At 40.0% G+C, this 16,743-nt stretch overlaps 1 pseudogene across 1 annotated transcript; it reads right to left on the bottom strand.

Moving 5' to 3' along the window:
* Window positions 1–15,978: 15,978 nt before the first annotated feature.
* LOC111825514 lies at window positions 15,979–16,373 on the bottom strand (annotated as a pseudogene). Its single transcript, XR_002828699.1, has one exon. The product of XR_002828699.1 is annotated as a death-associated protein 1 pseudogene (transcript).
* Window positions 16,374–16,743: the final 370 nt, after the last annotated feature.

The following is a 16,743-nucleotide window of genomic DNA, read 5'->3' on the forward strand; positions in this document are numbered from 1 at the left end:
CTCATATGTGGTATCTAATGAACAAAATAAACTGATAAACAAAATTGATACAAAGACATTGAAGAATGGAATAAACTGTGTAATCTCAGATGGAAGATAAGAATGGGTATGTGGGAAGAGATTAACCAACAAACTACAAACTTTTTTTTTGTTGCTGTTAATCCTCACCCAAGGATATTTTTCCATTGATTTTTAGGGAGAGTGGAAGAGAGAGAGAAAGACAAACATCTATGTGGGAGAAACACATCAATTGGTTGCCTCTTGTACACACCCTGACCAGGGCCCAGGCCAGGAAAGAGCCTGCAACCCTGGTATACGCCCTTGACTAGAATCAATCCTGCATCCCTTTAGTCTGTAGGCCAAACTGGCAAGGGCTGAACTTTTATGCATATATCCTATAATTTAAAATTGAAGGAGAAATAATGAGCTTCCAAGACAATAAAAAGCTAAAGGAGTTCATTACCACCAAACCAGCATGCAAAAATGTTAAAGGGTCTTTTTTAAGCATAATTTAAAATGTTAAAAAGAAGAGCAGGGTTATAAAGAATAATGTGGCAATAAATATGTACCTATTAATAATCACTTTAGATAGCAGGTGAGACAATCCACAACTGAAAAGGGCAGAGGATGCTTGGAGAACAGTAGGATTGTGGATCTGGACTGTAGGGAGAGATGTCTAACCACCAGGATGAGAGGGTCAGAAGGAACCTGTGCGGCACCAAGTCTGCATTCCTTGGGGACAGGATTAACACCCAACTGTGGAAGGGCGGTCCACAGGACTGCTGGCAGCTGGGGAATCTAGATCTAATCACAGCTAGGAGAGGCTACTCCCAGAAAACTAAAACCAGTTCATAAGACCTTTCAATTACAAACCCTCACTGAGCTGCAGTGCAGGTGGAGGTGAAGTTTGTGAAGTCTGGAGAGAGGCTGTGGAGGGAAGCAGGGCAGGGAGAGGTGACCAGGAATGTGGCACTGAAACATTCTGTACCCTCCAAACCTAAGCAGCCATTTTTCTCCTGATGAGCCAGTCTCTCCCAGCAGCCTCAGGACAGCTCCTACAGCTGTGCAGCTGCACCCAGCCTCCAGCTTTGCAGAGAAAATAAAGACTCTGAATAGCCCCACCTAAAGCCCTTGATAGAAACAAATGCTTGAGTAATTAAGACTGACAGCAGGCAGACAGGTAAAGCAGGCAGATTGGTCCCAGCTGCTTGCAACCAAGGCTCCGGAGACAGACACAAGAGAAATGGAGAATCGCTTGGAAAGTCAACACGGTGCTGACTACCCAACAGGAAACAGAAGTGCCTGAATGGAAGAGTGGAGTCTTAAACCACCCACATGGGACATTAAAACTTGGCTGAAGCAAACAAAAGCTCACTTTTTTAATTTTTTTATCTTTTATTTAATTTTTTTATTTTTTGTTTTGTTTTTTTATTCTTTTGTATTATTTTTCTTCATCTTAAATTTTAAATCATTTTATTTTTATTTTTTCCACCTTTTTCTTTCTCACTTCTTCCTTTCTCATCCTGTTTTCTCCTGTCCCCACTTTAGCTTTTCTCTCTCCTTTCTTTTTTACCCCTTGTTAAAAATTGATCTTCTTAATCTGCTCTATTGATGCTTTATTATAATTGTAGTCTCTGTTGGCTTACTCATATATCTACTAGTAATTTCCTCTCTCCTGCTCCAAGTCCATGCAACTTTCCCTTTCTTCACTAGCCAATTTTTCTTATGCTTTTGTTTTTCCTCTCCTCTCTTTCTCTCTTCTTCTCCTAATTGTTTAATTAGTTTCACTCACTAAACTCAAGCCTATCTGCTCTCTCCTCTATTCTCCTTTTCCAAAAATAGGTGAATAAATAGATAAATTAAAACATTTTTTTTGTTTTACCTATTTATTTTGTTTATTGATTGATTTTTTGTGTGTTTTTTTCTTTTCTTCTTATCCACTCAATCTCTTTCTACATCCTCTATACCAGTGATGGTGAACCTTTTGAGCTCGGCATGTCAGCATTTTGAAAAACCCTAACTTAACTCTGGTGCCGTGTCACATATAGAAATTTTTTGATATTTGCAACCATAGTAAAACAAAGACTTATATTTTTTATATTTATTTTATATATTTAAATGCCATTTAACAGAAAAATCAACCAAAAAAAATGAGTTCGCGTGTCACCTCTGACACACGTGTCATAGGTTCGCCATCACTGCTCTATACTGAGCGATGATCCTTCCCCTATTCATTCAATTCCTTAACCTTACTTTCTGTATATAAGTTCTGCCTCTACAAATTCTGACTCCCCCCTCTTTTCATTTCTTGGTTTATTTGTTTGCTCTGTGGTGTTTCTTTATTCTTCTTTTTCTTTTCTCTCTTACCTTATTTCCTTTTCTCAATATTATTTTTGCTCTCTTTTCTCTCTTCTAATTCTCTATAGGTGTTGTGAATACATTCATGTTTTTCTCCCTTTGTGCCATGTCTAGTCGAGTTGTATTTTGTGCTATTCAGTCAACGTGGTAGACAGTGAGCCACATAACCAGACCCCTGAGAGGAGACTCCATCCAGGAACAGGACAATAACACTCAAGAGCCAGCTACACCAAGAGAACCCAAATATCCCAAGTAGGGGGCATCCTTAGAATACCCAGTTCAGAAGACCTTGCACCACTGGGTCCCACAAAACATCTACTGTATGAGACAAACTAAAAAAACTCTGAGTGACATAGAAGTTTGATCTAATACATAAAAATAATCACAAAGGAACAGTAAAAATGGGAGACAAAGAAATAACCCCCACACAAAGGAAAAAGGGGAATCACCAGAAAGGAAATAAATGAAATGGAGGCAAGCAATTTGTCACAGGAAGAATTCAAAGCAATGGTTATAAAGACACTGAAAAGGGTGGAAAACAAATTCAACAGCATGTGTAAGAAGAGGAAATGAAGAAGAATCAAGAGGATATCAAGAATGACATAGTTGTAATAAAGAGCACAATGGAAAGTATCATGGAAAGAAAGATGGTGGCTGGCAGGAGTGCAGTGAGGGAGAAGGTGTGAGTGAGTGAGGGAGTGAAAGGGGTATGTGTGTGAACATGTATGGTGTGTGTGTGTATGAGTGAGGGACAGTTAGATGCTGCAGGATTATCAGGCTGGCAGACAAGGCTCTCCTGGACAGGGAACCCCTGCCACTGCTGCAAGCACTACCAGGGCTGTGGAGCTCAGGCATGGAGCCCATGCCATAGTGAAGGGGAGAGCGGTCTCCACTAGGAACCCAGCCTCACCACTACCCAGACTTGCCTTGGATGCTGCCCAAGACCCTGCAGCCACTCTAACCAAAGTTGTGCTGCCTCATCCACTGACCTGCAGACCCCAGGACATACACCTCCAAGATCACAAGTGTCCCACAAGAGACACAGCAACTTCACCCTCCTTAGCTGCCAACTTCTAGACACCGAGGTCACACCACACTAGCAAGTGAGCCCTGTGAGCTCACCACCCCAGCAGACGACTTCTGGGAAACTTGATGAGTCACTGCTGGGCTGGCACCTCGCCAACAAAAGGCGCATGGCTCCCTCAGCAGAAACCACAACTTAAAGAACACACTGCAATAAAGAACACAATGAAAAGTTTCAACAGTACACTAGAAAAAGCTGAGAACTGCATCAGTGAGTTAGAAGACAAGGTAGAAAAACATCCAAGTAGAGCAGCAACTGGAAGAAAAACTTAAGAAGAAGGAGGAGAGCCTAAAGTAGCTTTGGGACAACATTAAATAAAACAACATCCACATAATAGCTATGCCAAAAGGAGAGAAAGCTGAGCAAGGAATAGAAAACGTGTTTGAAGAAACAATGACAGAAAGTTTTCCTGATTTGGGGAAGACAGAAATCTATGCCTATTTTATATACCAATAATGAAGTCACAGAAAGAGAAACTAAAAAAAAAAAAAATCCCATTTACATTGTAACAAAAAAATTAAGATACCTAGGTATAAACTTAACTAAGGAGGTAAAATACCTGTACTTGGAAAACTATAGGAAATTGAAAAAAGAGGTGGAGGAAGACATAAACAAATAGAAAAATATACCGTATATATAGATTAGTAGAATCAACATCATTAAAATGTCCATACTACACAAAACAATCTATAGATTCAATGCAACCCTCATTCAAATACCAATGGCATATTTCACAGACCTAGAACAAACTCTCCAAAAATTCATGTGGGATAAGAAAAGACCCTGAATAGCTGCATCAATCTTGAGAAAGAAGAACAGAGTTGGAGGGATCAGAATACCAGCCATCAAGTTATACTACAAAGCCACTGTTCTCAAAACGGCCTTGTACTGGCACAAAAACAGACATATATACAATGGAACAGAACAGAGAACCCATAAATTGATGCAAGCCCACTATGCTCAACTAATATTTGACAAAGGAGGCAAAAACATACAATGGAGTCAAGACAGTCTCTTCAATAAATAGTGTTGGGAAAATTGGACAGATACATACAAAAAAAATGAAACTAGACCACCAACTTATCCCATACACAAAAATAAACTCAAAATGGATAAAGGATTTAAATATAAGATGGGAAACCATAAAAATTTTAGAAGAATCCATAGGCAACAACATATCAAACATATGTCATAGCAATATCTTTACTGATACAGCTCCTAGGACAATGGAAGCTAAGAAGAAAATAAACAAGTGGGACTACATCAAAATAAAAACTTCTGCACTGAAAAACAAGCCATAATAAAAAAAAGCAAGAGAGTCCACTGCATGGGAGAATATATTTGCCAATTTTATATCTGATAAGGGTTTAATCTCCAACATTTATAGGAAACTCATACAACTTAACAAAAGGAAGATATACAATACATCCAAAAAATGGGCAAAGGACCTAAATAGACACTTTTTGAAAGTGGACATACGGAAGACTAAGAGACATATGAAAACATGCTCAAAGTCACTAATCATCTGAGAAATGCAAATGAAAACAACAATGTGGTACCATCTCACACCTGTTAGAATGGCTATCATCAACAAATTGAACAAATGACAAGTGCTGGGGAGGATGTGGAGAAAAAAGGAACCCTCGTGCACTGCTGGTGGAAATGCAGACTGGTGCAGTCACTGTGGAAGACAGTCTGGAGTTTGCTCAAAAAGTTAAAAATGGAACTCCCATTTGACCCAGTTTCCAGGACTGTATCCCAAGAAACCAGAAACACCAATCAGAAAGGATATACGCACCCCTATGTTCATAGCAGCACAATTTACAATAGCTAATATTTGGAAACAGCCTAAGTGCCCATCAGCAGATGAGTTAATTAAAAAACTATGGTTACTTTCAACATGGCACCTGATAGGATGGCATGGAGTGAGAGAATGTGACCGAGTGAAGAGGTGAGAGGGGTATGTGTGGACCTGTGTGGTATGTGTGTGGGTAAGCAAGGGACATATAGATATCTCAGGAGTCCCAGGGACTGACAGATCAGGCTCTTCTAGAGGGGGAGCCCTTGCTACTGCTACAGACACCCTAGGACAGCTCCACTTTGGCATGGGATGCATGCCATCTTATAACGGGGAGCAACAGAGGCCAGGAGTGCTACTACACCAACATGCAGACTGATCTCAGACACACCCTGGGACCTGTGCAGGGAACTGCTTGTAGCCATAACCCTCATGGAACCACCATGGTGCTCCAGCAGTGAGCAGTGTAGTACCACAATGTGGATCCCAGACATCTGCAGTGAGAGTGCCCCAGACAGAACTCCTGAGCTGTGCCTCCTAGCAGGAGCCCAAACCCAGTGTCTCAGGTTCTCCCATTTCAGATTCCCACATTGTGAGTGCAACCCATGAATATTCCACTCCTCATTCCATTCCTTATCCCAATACAGAACTATAGCCGGATGCTTGCTACACCTCTCCCCCCGGTCCCACCCAGACAGAGCTCTTGCCAAATGAGCGCCCTACCCCTGGCACAGACAGAACAATCTGCCAAAATCACAGACAGAGCCCTTACTGGGCAAGCGACCCATTCCCTGCACAGACAGAGCATGCTCCACCACTAGCACAGACAGACACTTTAGCTGGTGTGCACCCCCTCCACACCCACCCAGCACAGACAGAGCCTCAGCCCAGTGTGTGCTATCCCCCGGCAGAGACAGACCCTTTGGCTGGTGAGTGCTCTGCCCCCAGCACAGATAGAGCTGTCACCCAGTGCACCCTACCCTCAGCCCAGGTCAGAGATGCTGGTGTGACCTGGTGTGCCCAACCAGCAGTCACAAGACCATGCTGCAAGTACACTTCCAGAGGGACCTAGATAACCATCTCACCTTAGGGGCTGGGGCCGCACAGTGAATTGCATGCCAGAAGGTTCTGTACCCTCACAGAGAGTCACACACCAGAGGAACTGTGCACCCATCCTCGCCAACCCCAAGAAACAAGTAAGTGAGGGACCAGATCCATGTATAAGTGGTTACAACTCAGATCAGAGACAATAAAGGTGTGAAAATCAAGGCAGCCCCAGCCCCAGGGGATAGGTAATCCAAGTCAATTAGATTGTGAAGGGTTTCAATCTGTTGAACCCCAAGCAGGGAGCCCAGGTCCAGTAAGAGACAGTAAAAATGTAGAGACAAAGAAACAACCCCCAAAGGAAAGAAAAGGAGGAATCATCAGAAAAGGAATGAAATGAAATGGAGGCATTCAATATGTCAGAAAAAGAATTCTGGGTCATACAGTTCATAAACCAGATGGATGACAAAATCAACAACTTATGTAAGAAGTAAGAGGAAAAAATATATATATTTACAATAAAAAACATGATGGAAGTTTTCAAAAGTTGACTAGAAGAAGTGGAGGGCTGAATTAGTGAGTTAGAAGATATGGCAGAGAAACAATTTCAATCTGAACAACAATTGAAGAAAAAAAAAGAAAGCAGGAGGAGAGCCTAAGGCAGCTTTGGAACAACACAAAATGAAGTAACATACGTATAACAGGGATGCCAGAACAACAAGAAGAGGAGGAAAGATTAGAAAAACTATTTGAAGAAATAATGACAGAAAACTTCCCTGATTTGGTAAAGGAAAAAGTCACACAAGCACAGAGAGCCCCAAACAAGGTAAACCCCAAAATACCCACACCAACTCATGTGGTAATTATGATGCCAAATGTTAATGGCAAAGAGAGAATCTTAAAGGCTGCAGTAGAGAGACAGAGAGTTACCTACAAAGGATATCCCATTATGTTATCAAATGATTTCTCAACAGAAACATATCAGGCCAAAGGGAATGGAATGACGTATACAAAGTGATTCAAAGCAAGGAAGTGAATCCAAGAATACTCTACTCAGCAAGGCTATCATTCAAAATTGAAGGGGAAATCAGGAACTTCACAGACAAAAAAGGCTAAGGGAATTTATCTCTACCAAGCCAGCAATGTAAGAAATACTAAAGGGACTGTTGTAAAAAGAAGAAATATAAAGTGAAGAAGGAAAACAGGCATAAGGAATAAAAATGGCTACAAACAAGTACCTATCAATAATAAACTTAAAGGTAAATGGATTATAAACACCAATCAAAAGACATAGAGTGGCTAAATGGATAAAACTCTAGTAAATATATATGCATCCAATGCAGGAGCACCCAAATACATTAAAAAAAATTTTTTTTTCTGAAAGATATCAAGGGAGAGATCAACAGCAATACAATCATGGCAGGGAAGTTTAATACCCCATTGACATCACTGGAAAAATCCTCTTGACAAAAAATCAGCAAAGAAATTTCAATCCTAAAAAACTCACTATATCAGATGGACTTGACATCTTCAGAACATTTCACCCCAAAGATACAAAATATGCATTCTTCTTAAGTGCATATGGTAAATTTTCAAATAAAGACCACATATTGGGTCACAAACAAAGTTTCTTCAAATTTAAGAAGATTGAAATCATATCAAGCAATTCTCAGACCACAATTGCATAATATTAGAAATGAACTCCAATAAAAAAAATTTAAAAAATCAAACACTTGAAGGCTAAATAGCATGCTATTAAACAATGATTGACTTATCAAAGAGATCAAAGAAGAAATTGAAATCATCCTGCAAACAAATGACAATTAAACACAACAATCCAAAATCTATGGAACAAAGTAAAAATAGTCCTGAGAGGGAAGTTCAAATCTCTACAGGCCTACATCAAAAAACAAGAAAAACTAGTAATAAATTATCTAACTCTACAACTTAAAGAATTAGAAAGAAAGCAAAAAGAAAAGACCAAACTAAGCAGAAGGAAGGAAATAATAAAGATCACAGCGAAAATAAATGACATTGAGACCAATAAACAACACAAAAGATCAATAAAACCAAGAGCTGGTATTTGAAAGGATAAACAAGTTTGATGAACCTCTAGCCACGCTCAACAATAAGCAAAGAGAGAGGACACAAATAAACAAATTCAGAAATGAAAGAGGCAAAATAACAACAGACCCAACAGAAATACAAAGCATTGTAAAAAAAAAAAAAACTATGAAAAATTCTATTCCAACAAACTGGTCAACCTAGAAGAAATGGACATATTCCTAGAAAAATACAAGCTTCCAAAACTCAATCAGGAAGAATAATAAAAAAAAACCTGAATAGGCCTGTAACTACCAATGAAGTTGAGGCAGTAATAAAAAATCTTCCAGCAAACAGAAACCCTGGGCCTGATGGATTCACAGGTGAGTTTTATCAAACAGTAAAAGAAGAACTAAAACCTATTCTCCACAGACTATTCCAAAAAATTCAAGAGGAACACTTCCAAGCTCCTTCTATAAACCAGTATTACCCTAATCCCCAAACCAGATAAAGACACTACAAAAAAAGAGAATTACAAGCCAATATCTATGATGAACATAGATGCTAAAATCCTCAACAAAATTCTAACAAATCAGATGCAGCATTAAATTAGAAAGATCATACACGATGACCAAGTGGGATTTATTTCAGGGATGCAAGGATGGCACAATGTCTGCAAATAAATACAGGTGATACATCACATAAACCAACTGAGAGATAAAAATCTCATAATCATCAATCAATGCAGAAAAAGCATTTGATAAAATCCAACACCATTTCCTGATAAAAACACTCAGCAAAGTGGGAATAGAGGAATCATATCTCAACATAATAAAAGCCTTATATGACAAACCTACAGCCAACATTATACTCAATGGACAAAAACTAAAACCTTTTCCCCTAAGAAAAGGAACAAGACAGGGATGCCCACTCTCACCACTCCTGTTCAACATAGTACTGGAAGTGTTAGCTATAGCGATCAGACAATAAGAAGAAATAAAAGGCATCCAAATTGGAAAAGAAGAAGTAAAATTGTCACTATTCTCTGATGACATGATATTATACATAGAAAACCATAAAGACTCCATAAAAAAACTATTAGATTTGATAAATGAATTCAGCAATGTAGCAACATACAAAAATAACACCCAGTAATCTATGTTTTTTTAATACTCCAATAATGAACTCACAGAAAGAGAAACAACAAAAACAATCGTATTTAGCTTTGCACCAAAAAGTTAAGATACCTAGGAATAAATTTAACTAAGGAGGTAAAAGACCTGTATTCAGAAAATTACAGACATTGAAAAAAGAGGTAGCAGAAGACATAAACAAATAGAAAAATATATCATATTTATGGATTGGTAGAATCAACATTATTAAAATGTCCATCCTACACAAAACAATCTATAGATCCAATGCAACCCCCATTCAAATACCAATGGCATATTTCACAGACCTAGAACAAACTCTTCAAAAATTCATGTGGGATAAAAAAGACCCTGAGTAGCTGCATCAATCTTGGGAAAGAACAACAAAGTGGAGGGATCACAATACAAGATATCAAGCTATATTACAAAGCCATGGTTCTCAAAACTGCCTTGTACTGGCACAAGAACAAATATATAGACCAATGGAACAGAGCATAGAACCCAGAAATTGATCCAAGCCCACTATGCTCAATTAATATTTGATAAAGGAGGCAAAAGCATACAATGGAGTCAAGACAGTCTTTCAATAGATGGTATAAGGAAAATTGCACAGATAGATGCAAAAAAAAATGAAACTACTTCCACCATATACAAAAATAAACTCAAAATGGTAAAGGACTTAGATCAGTGGTTCTCAACCTTCCTAATGCCGTGACCCTTTAATGCAGTTCTTCATGTTGTGGTGAACCCCAACAATAAAATTATTTTCGTTGCTACTTCATAACTGTAATTTTGCTACTGTTATGAATCGTAATGTAAATATCTGATATGCAGGATGTATTTTCATTGTTACAAATTGAACATAATTAAAGCATAGTGATTAATCACAAAAACAATATGTAACTATATGTGTGTTTTCTGATGGTCTTAGGCGACCCCTGTGAAAGGGTTGTTCGAACCCCAACGGGGTCGCGACCCACAGGTTGAGAACTGCTGACGTATATGTAAGACAGGAAATCATAAAAATCTTAGAAGCAAAACATCAGATATATGTCATAGCAATATATTTACTGATGCAGCTCCTAGGGCAGTGATGGCGAACTTTTTGAGCTCGGTGTGTCAAAATTTTGAAAAACCCTAACTTAACTCTGGTGCTGTCTCACATATAGAAATATTCATAATTTTTTTTTGATATTTGCAACCATAGTAAAAAAATTTATATTTTTGAAATTTATTTTATATATTTAAATGCCATTTAACAAAGAAAAATCAACCAAAACCTATGTATAAAATGAACAAAAACAGAAAAACCATATACATTTAGGAAAAAATAATAATAAAAACAATGATAATCAAATGGTACGAAAACTAGAAATTAGTGACTTTTTTGGTGTTGAAGTTTGTCTGCTAATTCTTCGATAGCAGGTTCATACTTGGTGCACTTCAAGGCCAAGCAAACGCCACTAACTTCATCTGTTAGCCGGTTTCTTTTGTTCGTTTTAAGATTATTTAATGCTGAGAACAAAGTCTCACAAAAATATGTTGATGAAAAAATTGTTAGCAAAGCCATCGCTAGATTTTTTATGTCGCTAAAAGTGTCAGGTACTCTGTTCCAAGCACTCAAAATTTCTTGCTCATAGTTGCACTCTTCTTTATTATTCAAACGATTTCATTCCAGATTTTCAAGTTTCAACCTAAGGTTGACAAACACATGAGTCCAAATGCTACCTTGAAAATCTGCAAGTTGCATCTCTAAATCGTTAATTTGCATCCATTGGAAATCCTTTAATTCCAAAGTACTGTAAACAACTACATCCGGATACTTAATTATTTTAATGGTCTGTTCTAGGCTTCTAAATTGGTCGAATCTTTCGCTGAACTGTTCAAATAACGAGTTTACTATATTCTGGTACATAAGTATGGACTCCATTACACTCGTTGTAGTGGCCTTCTCAAAATACTTTTTTATCCGAGGAAAATACTTATAAGTTTTAGTTTCAATATCTCGCTTGAAAATTTTAAGTTTACTTTCAAAGGATTTGATGTATCCAAACATAACGTCAATACTTTTGCCAAAACCTTGTAATTTTAAGTTCAGTTCATTCATATGAACAGAGAGATCTGTAAAAAACATCAAATTGCTGACCCACTTATGATCATTGATCTGAGGAAAGTTTGCCAGATCCTTATTCTCAATAAATACCGTAATTTCTTCAAAGCACTCCACAAATCGCTCAAGTACTTTACCTCGACTCAGCCATCTCACATTACTGAACATCAGTAGTCCACTGTAGGTTGAATCAACTTCCTGTAAAAGTGCAGAAAATTCTCGCTTGTGAAGGGGTCGAGAAGCTATAAAATTCACAATTTCTGTTACAACTGACATTAAATCATTCAATTCTGAGAATCCCAATTTGGCACACAACACCTCCTGATGGATAATGCAATGAAAAGGTACAAGTGGATGTCTAATAGCGTCCATAAACAATTTCAGGAATCCCACATTTTTTCCCACCATATTTGGTGCCCCATCTGTCGTGACTGACACAATTTTAGAGATATCAATGTTCAGGTCACTGAATGTTTTTATAACAACCTTACATATTTCATTTCCTGATGTACTTATTGGCACTGATTCTAACTTTATCAACTCTTCTCTCATTGTGAGACCATCAGAATATCTAGCAATAATGGCCAACCGAGCATTTGATGTGACATCAGTAGTTTCATCAAGAGAAATCGAAAAATATTTACAACTATTTAAGTCTTGTTTTAATTGATGTTGTACATTTTTGTTAAGATCCATTATTCTGTCTTTGATAGTATTTCTACTGAGTGGTAACTCAGAAATTCTTTTAATAATATTTTTAACTTACTTTTCATATCGTGAAATAGAGCTGGTGCACATCTTAGAAATGTTTCGTTAATAAATTCTCCATCACTGAGGGCTTTTCCATGCTGAGCTATGGAGTGAGCAATACAGTAACTTGCTGATGTTAAATTTGTAGAGCATCTTACAAATTTAATGATGGAATTTGATTGACTTTTATAGAGGTGTAGCTGCCTAGAAATGTATTCCTTCCTTTCATCGATACTTTTTTTTCAAGAGCTGACAATGATTAGTTTCAAAATGTCTCTTTACATTCCACGTTCTGCTTACTACCATTTCATTACACAGTATGCGCAATGATCTGTTGTTTCTGTCGACAATCCCGTACATCTCGGTCCATATGTCTTGAAAGGGTCAGCTACTGCTACTTCCACTTCCTTTATCATTCAATCTTACTTTTTTATTTTTTTGATTCTCCATCAAAAGGCTGCAATAAATAAATAAATATAAATTATGGCGTTTTTTATAAAAGGTTGATAGGTTTCTTACCTATTAACTTTTTGCAGTGTTGTTGCACTGATTCCTAGTGCAAAACAATTCATAGATAGTATGTATAACCAACAAATATATGGTGCTGTAATCAATTATCCGACATGCAGAATGTCTCGTCGAGCACTGTTGCACTGTATATCTTTTTCTTCTAATCCTCCCACTTCTGTCTCCTAAAGAACATGGCGATCAAGTATGTCCGTTTGCCGAATGCACCCGAACGCACGGGAAGCTTACCCGAGGCACATGTTGACAATAACAAGGCCATTTCCAGAATTGGGAATTTTGTCACTAGAGTAAAAATAAAATGTCATGAGTAAAGATTAATCTCTTTATAGTGCAATTCTTAACCTTTTTATATTAATGTCAATATTGGAGCAATGTATCTTGGATGTTTTCACTATGCAACACCTATGTACATGTTTACATCCGTTTTTAGAATTGCATTATTGATCATGAGTAACGTGAGTAATAATATTACTCGAGTGATGCCCAACTCTGGCCTTTGAGAGAGACAAATATTTGAATTATGCAATTTTTTGTCTCTGTCGATGTGTGTCACCCAAAATGAGTTCGCGTGTCACCTCTGACACGCGTGTCATAGGTTCGCCATCACTGTCCTAGGGCAATGGAAACTAAGGAGAAAATAAACAAGTGGGACTACATCAAAATAAAAAGCTTCTGCACAGCAAAAGAAATCATTAACAAAACAACAAGAAAGCCTACTACATGGGAGAACATATTTGCCAATGTTATACCCGATAATGGCCTAAACTCCAAAATGTATAAGGAACGCATACCTCTTAACAAAAGGAAGTTAAACTAAATAGACACTTTTTTTTTAAAGAAGAAATGCAGGGGCTTTATTATAATCAGTATTATTCTTCAAGTTAACAATTGGTACTCATTCAGGAAACAGTATGCTTTCAGCGAGCCACAGATACATGCCAGGTGCAACTACAAGTTCATAAACATGCCCCTTGGGAAACAGCACAGGGCTCCTGCCTGCAAACCCAGGTATCAACAATGCACCTACATTTCTGTACAGAAGGTGCAAGGGTATGCACAGGCCTGACCTGCACTGCCTGCTCTCAGTGCCCTTCTGGGATGCCAACTCTGGGGTGTGGGTTGGGGGTGGGGAGCTGCTTGCTCCGTGTGCCCCACGACCACGCTGCCCACAGAGTGTGCCTCTCCAAAGCCAGCCTTGGTGTATACCAACCTCTCAGATTAAGAAATACCAGATGTGCCCATCAGCAGATGAATGGATTAGAAAACTGTGGTACATCTACACAATGGAATACTATGCTGCTGTAAAAAAGAAGGAATTCTTACCATTTGCAACAGCATGGATGGAACTGGAGAGCATTATGCTAAGTGAAATAAGTCAGTCAATGAAAGAAAAATACCACATGATCTCACTCATTTATGGATAATAAAGACCATTATAAACTGATGAACAAAAATAGATACAGAGGCAGAGCAGCATCGAACAAACTGTCAAACTACAGCGGGAAGGCTGGGGAGGGTTGGGGGGCAGGAAGGGAGGGTAAGAGATCAACCGAAGAACTTGAATGCATGCATATAAGCATAACCAATGGACATAAGACACTGGGGGGTAGGGGAGGCCGGGGGAATGTCAAGGGGCGAGGGAAGAAGGAGACATATGTAATACTCTTTGCAATACTTTAAGCAATAAAAAAAAATGAATAAAGAGACATTTTAAAGAAAAAAAAAAGAGAAATACCAGATGTGATCACATGGTACCTTGAAGGTTAGACTCCAGCTTCCGCAAGCCAGTGGGAGGAAACGACAGGGCCTTAAGAAAGCCAGGCAGGGCTTTTTCCTCAGGGGAGGGCATGGATCTGCCTAGGTCTGACTCACCCCTGCTCATCGCAGCTCTGGACTGAGAATGGCATCGCAAGGCTGGTGGCGGGCACACTGCTCACAGCGCACTGCTGGCCTGCAGCAAATGCCACTGCTGGCAAGTGGGGTGGCTGGCAGAAGGGCCCTCCCCAGGCCTCTGCTCAGGAAGATCTGAAGGAACCTTTGGCTTTTCAGAAAAGCAGGCACTCCACCCCCGAGCCAGAGAGCAGCCCAGGGCGGCTCTGGGCAGGAAACGCACAGAAAGCGGGGCCATCTGATGGGCCCAAGTGAAGGTGGGCCCAGCAAACGTGCACAGGCAGAAGGAATCTGGACAGCTGAGCCCACTGGCACACAGGCTTTTCTAGCTCTAATGGAATGTGGTGTCTCTTGTTCCCAGGGAGACAAAGGGCAGGTTCGGTCTGTTCTCTCTGCGTTCACTTCTCTCCCCATGCAGTCTGTGCTCTTTATGTGTGTCCAGAATTGGCTATCCGTCTGCCTGGCCAGTGGCCACTTCCAGAACTCAGAGACAGCTCCAGAGGTGAGTGATGACAAACACGAGTTTGTCTCGATTGCTCTGGGGCAGGCTGCCTTGATGGCGGGGCAGTGCTGGACTTGGTACCCACACTGAGATCTCCTCCTAGAGGTACTACCTTTGGGCAAACTACCTACCCTCTAATTTTTCAGCAAGATGACTCCTGGAATAACAGAGCTATCTCAGAGATGCAAACTTTTCTTTGGTCCTTCTGGGGTCGCCCTGCACAGGGACCCCTGGTCGCACAGGGAGTGACATTCAGGGTTGCTGTGGTCCATTTTAAGTCTTCTTTGATGTTTTTCTGAAACCCACCCCCGTAATGAACACCCTCATTTCTTATGCTCCCTTAGGTGTGCAGATTTGATTGTCCTAGTACTCAGAAGCATAAAACGATTGAGCTTTCCTCCTAATCTCAATCCAACCCTCGCACATTTGTGCCCCTTTGTTTTTAAGACCACAGGCCAGACGTTTAGTCAATGGCTGAAATAGTTCTAGAGCTAAACTCTGAGCAACTTCATTTTGCTCAGAACTCGGCAGGTTCTGCTAATGACCCCTCACCAAACAGGACTCCCTGGGAACAAAGTTTGGGGTCAGTTTCTAGCTTTGATTTGGAAATGTAAGGCAAAGGAAGGGCGCGTTGCTTTGCCTTAGATCTCCCACTGGAAAAGTGTTTGGAAGAAAATGCAGTTCTCATTGCCGGGGAAATACCAAATGTCGGGAACCAAATGTCGGGAACCAGGCACGGCAGGGGAGGGCGCTGGGTCCTCGTGGTCACTTGCGAGGCTGCTGGATGTGCTGGGTTCTATGGGACAGGTACTTGTCCATAGAGGCGTGGGGCTTCTGGTGAGCCACCTGGGCGGCCGCCGGGTGGAAGTCCGTGTCGCTCCGGGCGATGACACAGGAGATGTACATGGTGGGTTTAGGCGGGCTGGGCTCGGTCTCCCACTCCTCCTCATCCTTGTCTTTCTCTTCTTTGGTGTCTCCAGAATGCGGGTGTTTCTGCACGATTCGCATTCCACCAGCTTTCACAGAGGGTGGGTGTCCAGCTTTCGTCTCTTGCTTCTCCTCGGGAGGCGAAGACATGGTGCGACCAGAGCGGCTGGGATGGCAGCGGAGGTGGCGGTGGGTTGTAGGTCAGGAGGAGCCGGAGCCAGGTGGCAGCGCGCTGAGGTCCTAAATAGACACTTTTGGAAAGTGGACATAAAGAAGGCCAAAAGACATGAAAATATGCTCAAAGTCACTAATCATTAGAGAGATTCAAATCAAAACCACAATGAGATACCATCTCACAACTGTCAGAATGGCTATCATAAACAAATTGAACAAATGACAAGTGCTGGCGAGGATGTGGAGTGAAAGGAACCCTCTTGCACTGCATGTGGGAATGCAGACTGATGCAGCCACTGTGAAAAACAGTATGGAGTTTCCTCAAAAATTCAAAATGAACTGCATTTGACCCAGTGATCCCACTTCTAAGACTATATCCAAGAA

This window comes from Myotis lucifugus, unplaced genomic scaffold (assembly GCF_000147115.1).
Source record: "Myotis lucifugus unplaced genomic scaffold, Myoluc2.0 scaffold_29, whole genome shotgun sequence".
NCBI classification, from domain to species: Eukaryota; Metazoa; Chordata; class Mammalia; order Chiroptera; family Vespertilionidae; genus Myotis; species Myotis lucifugus.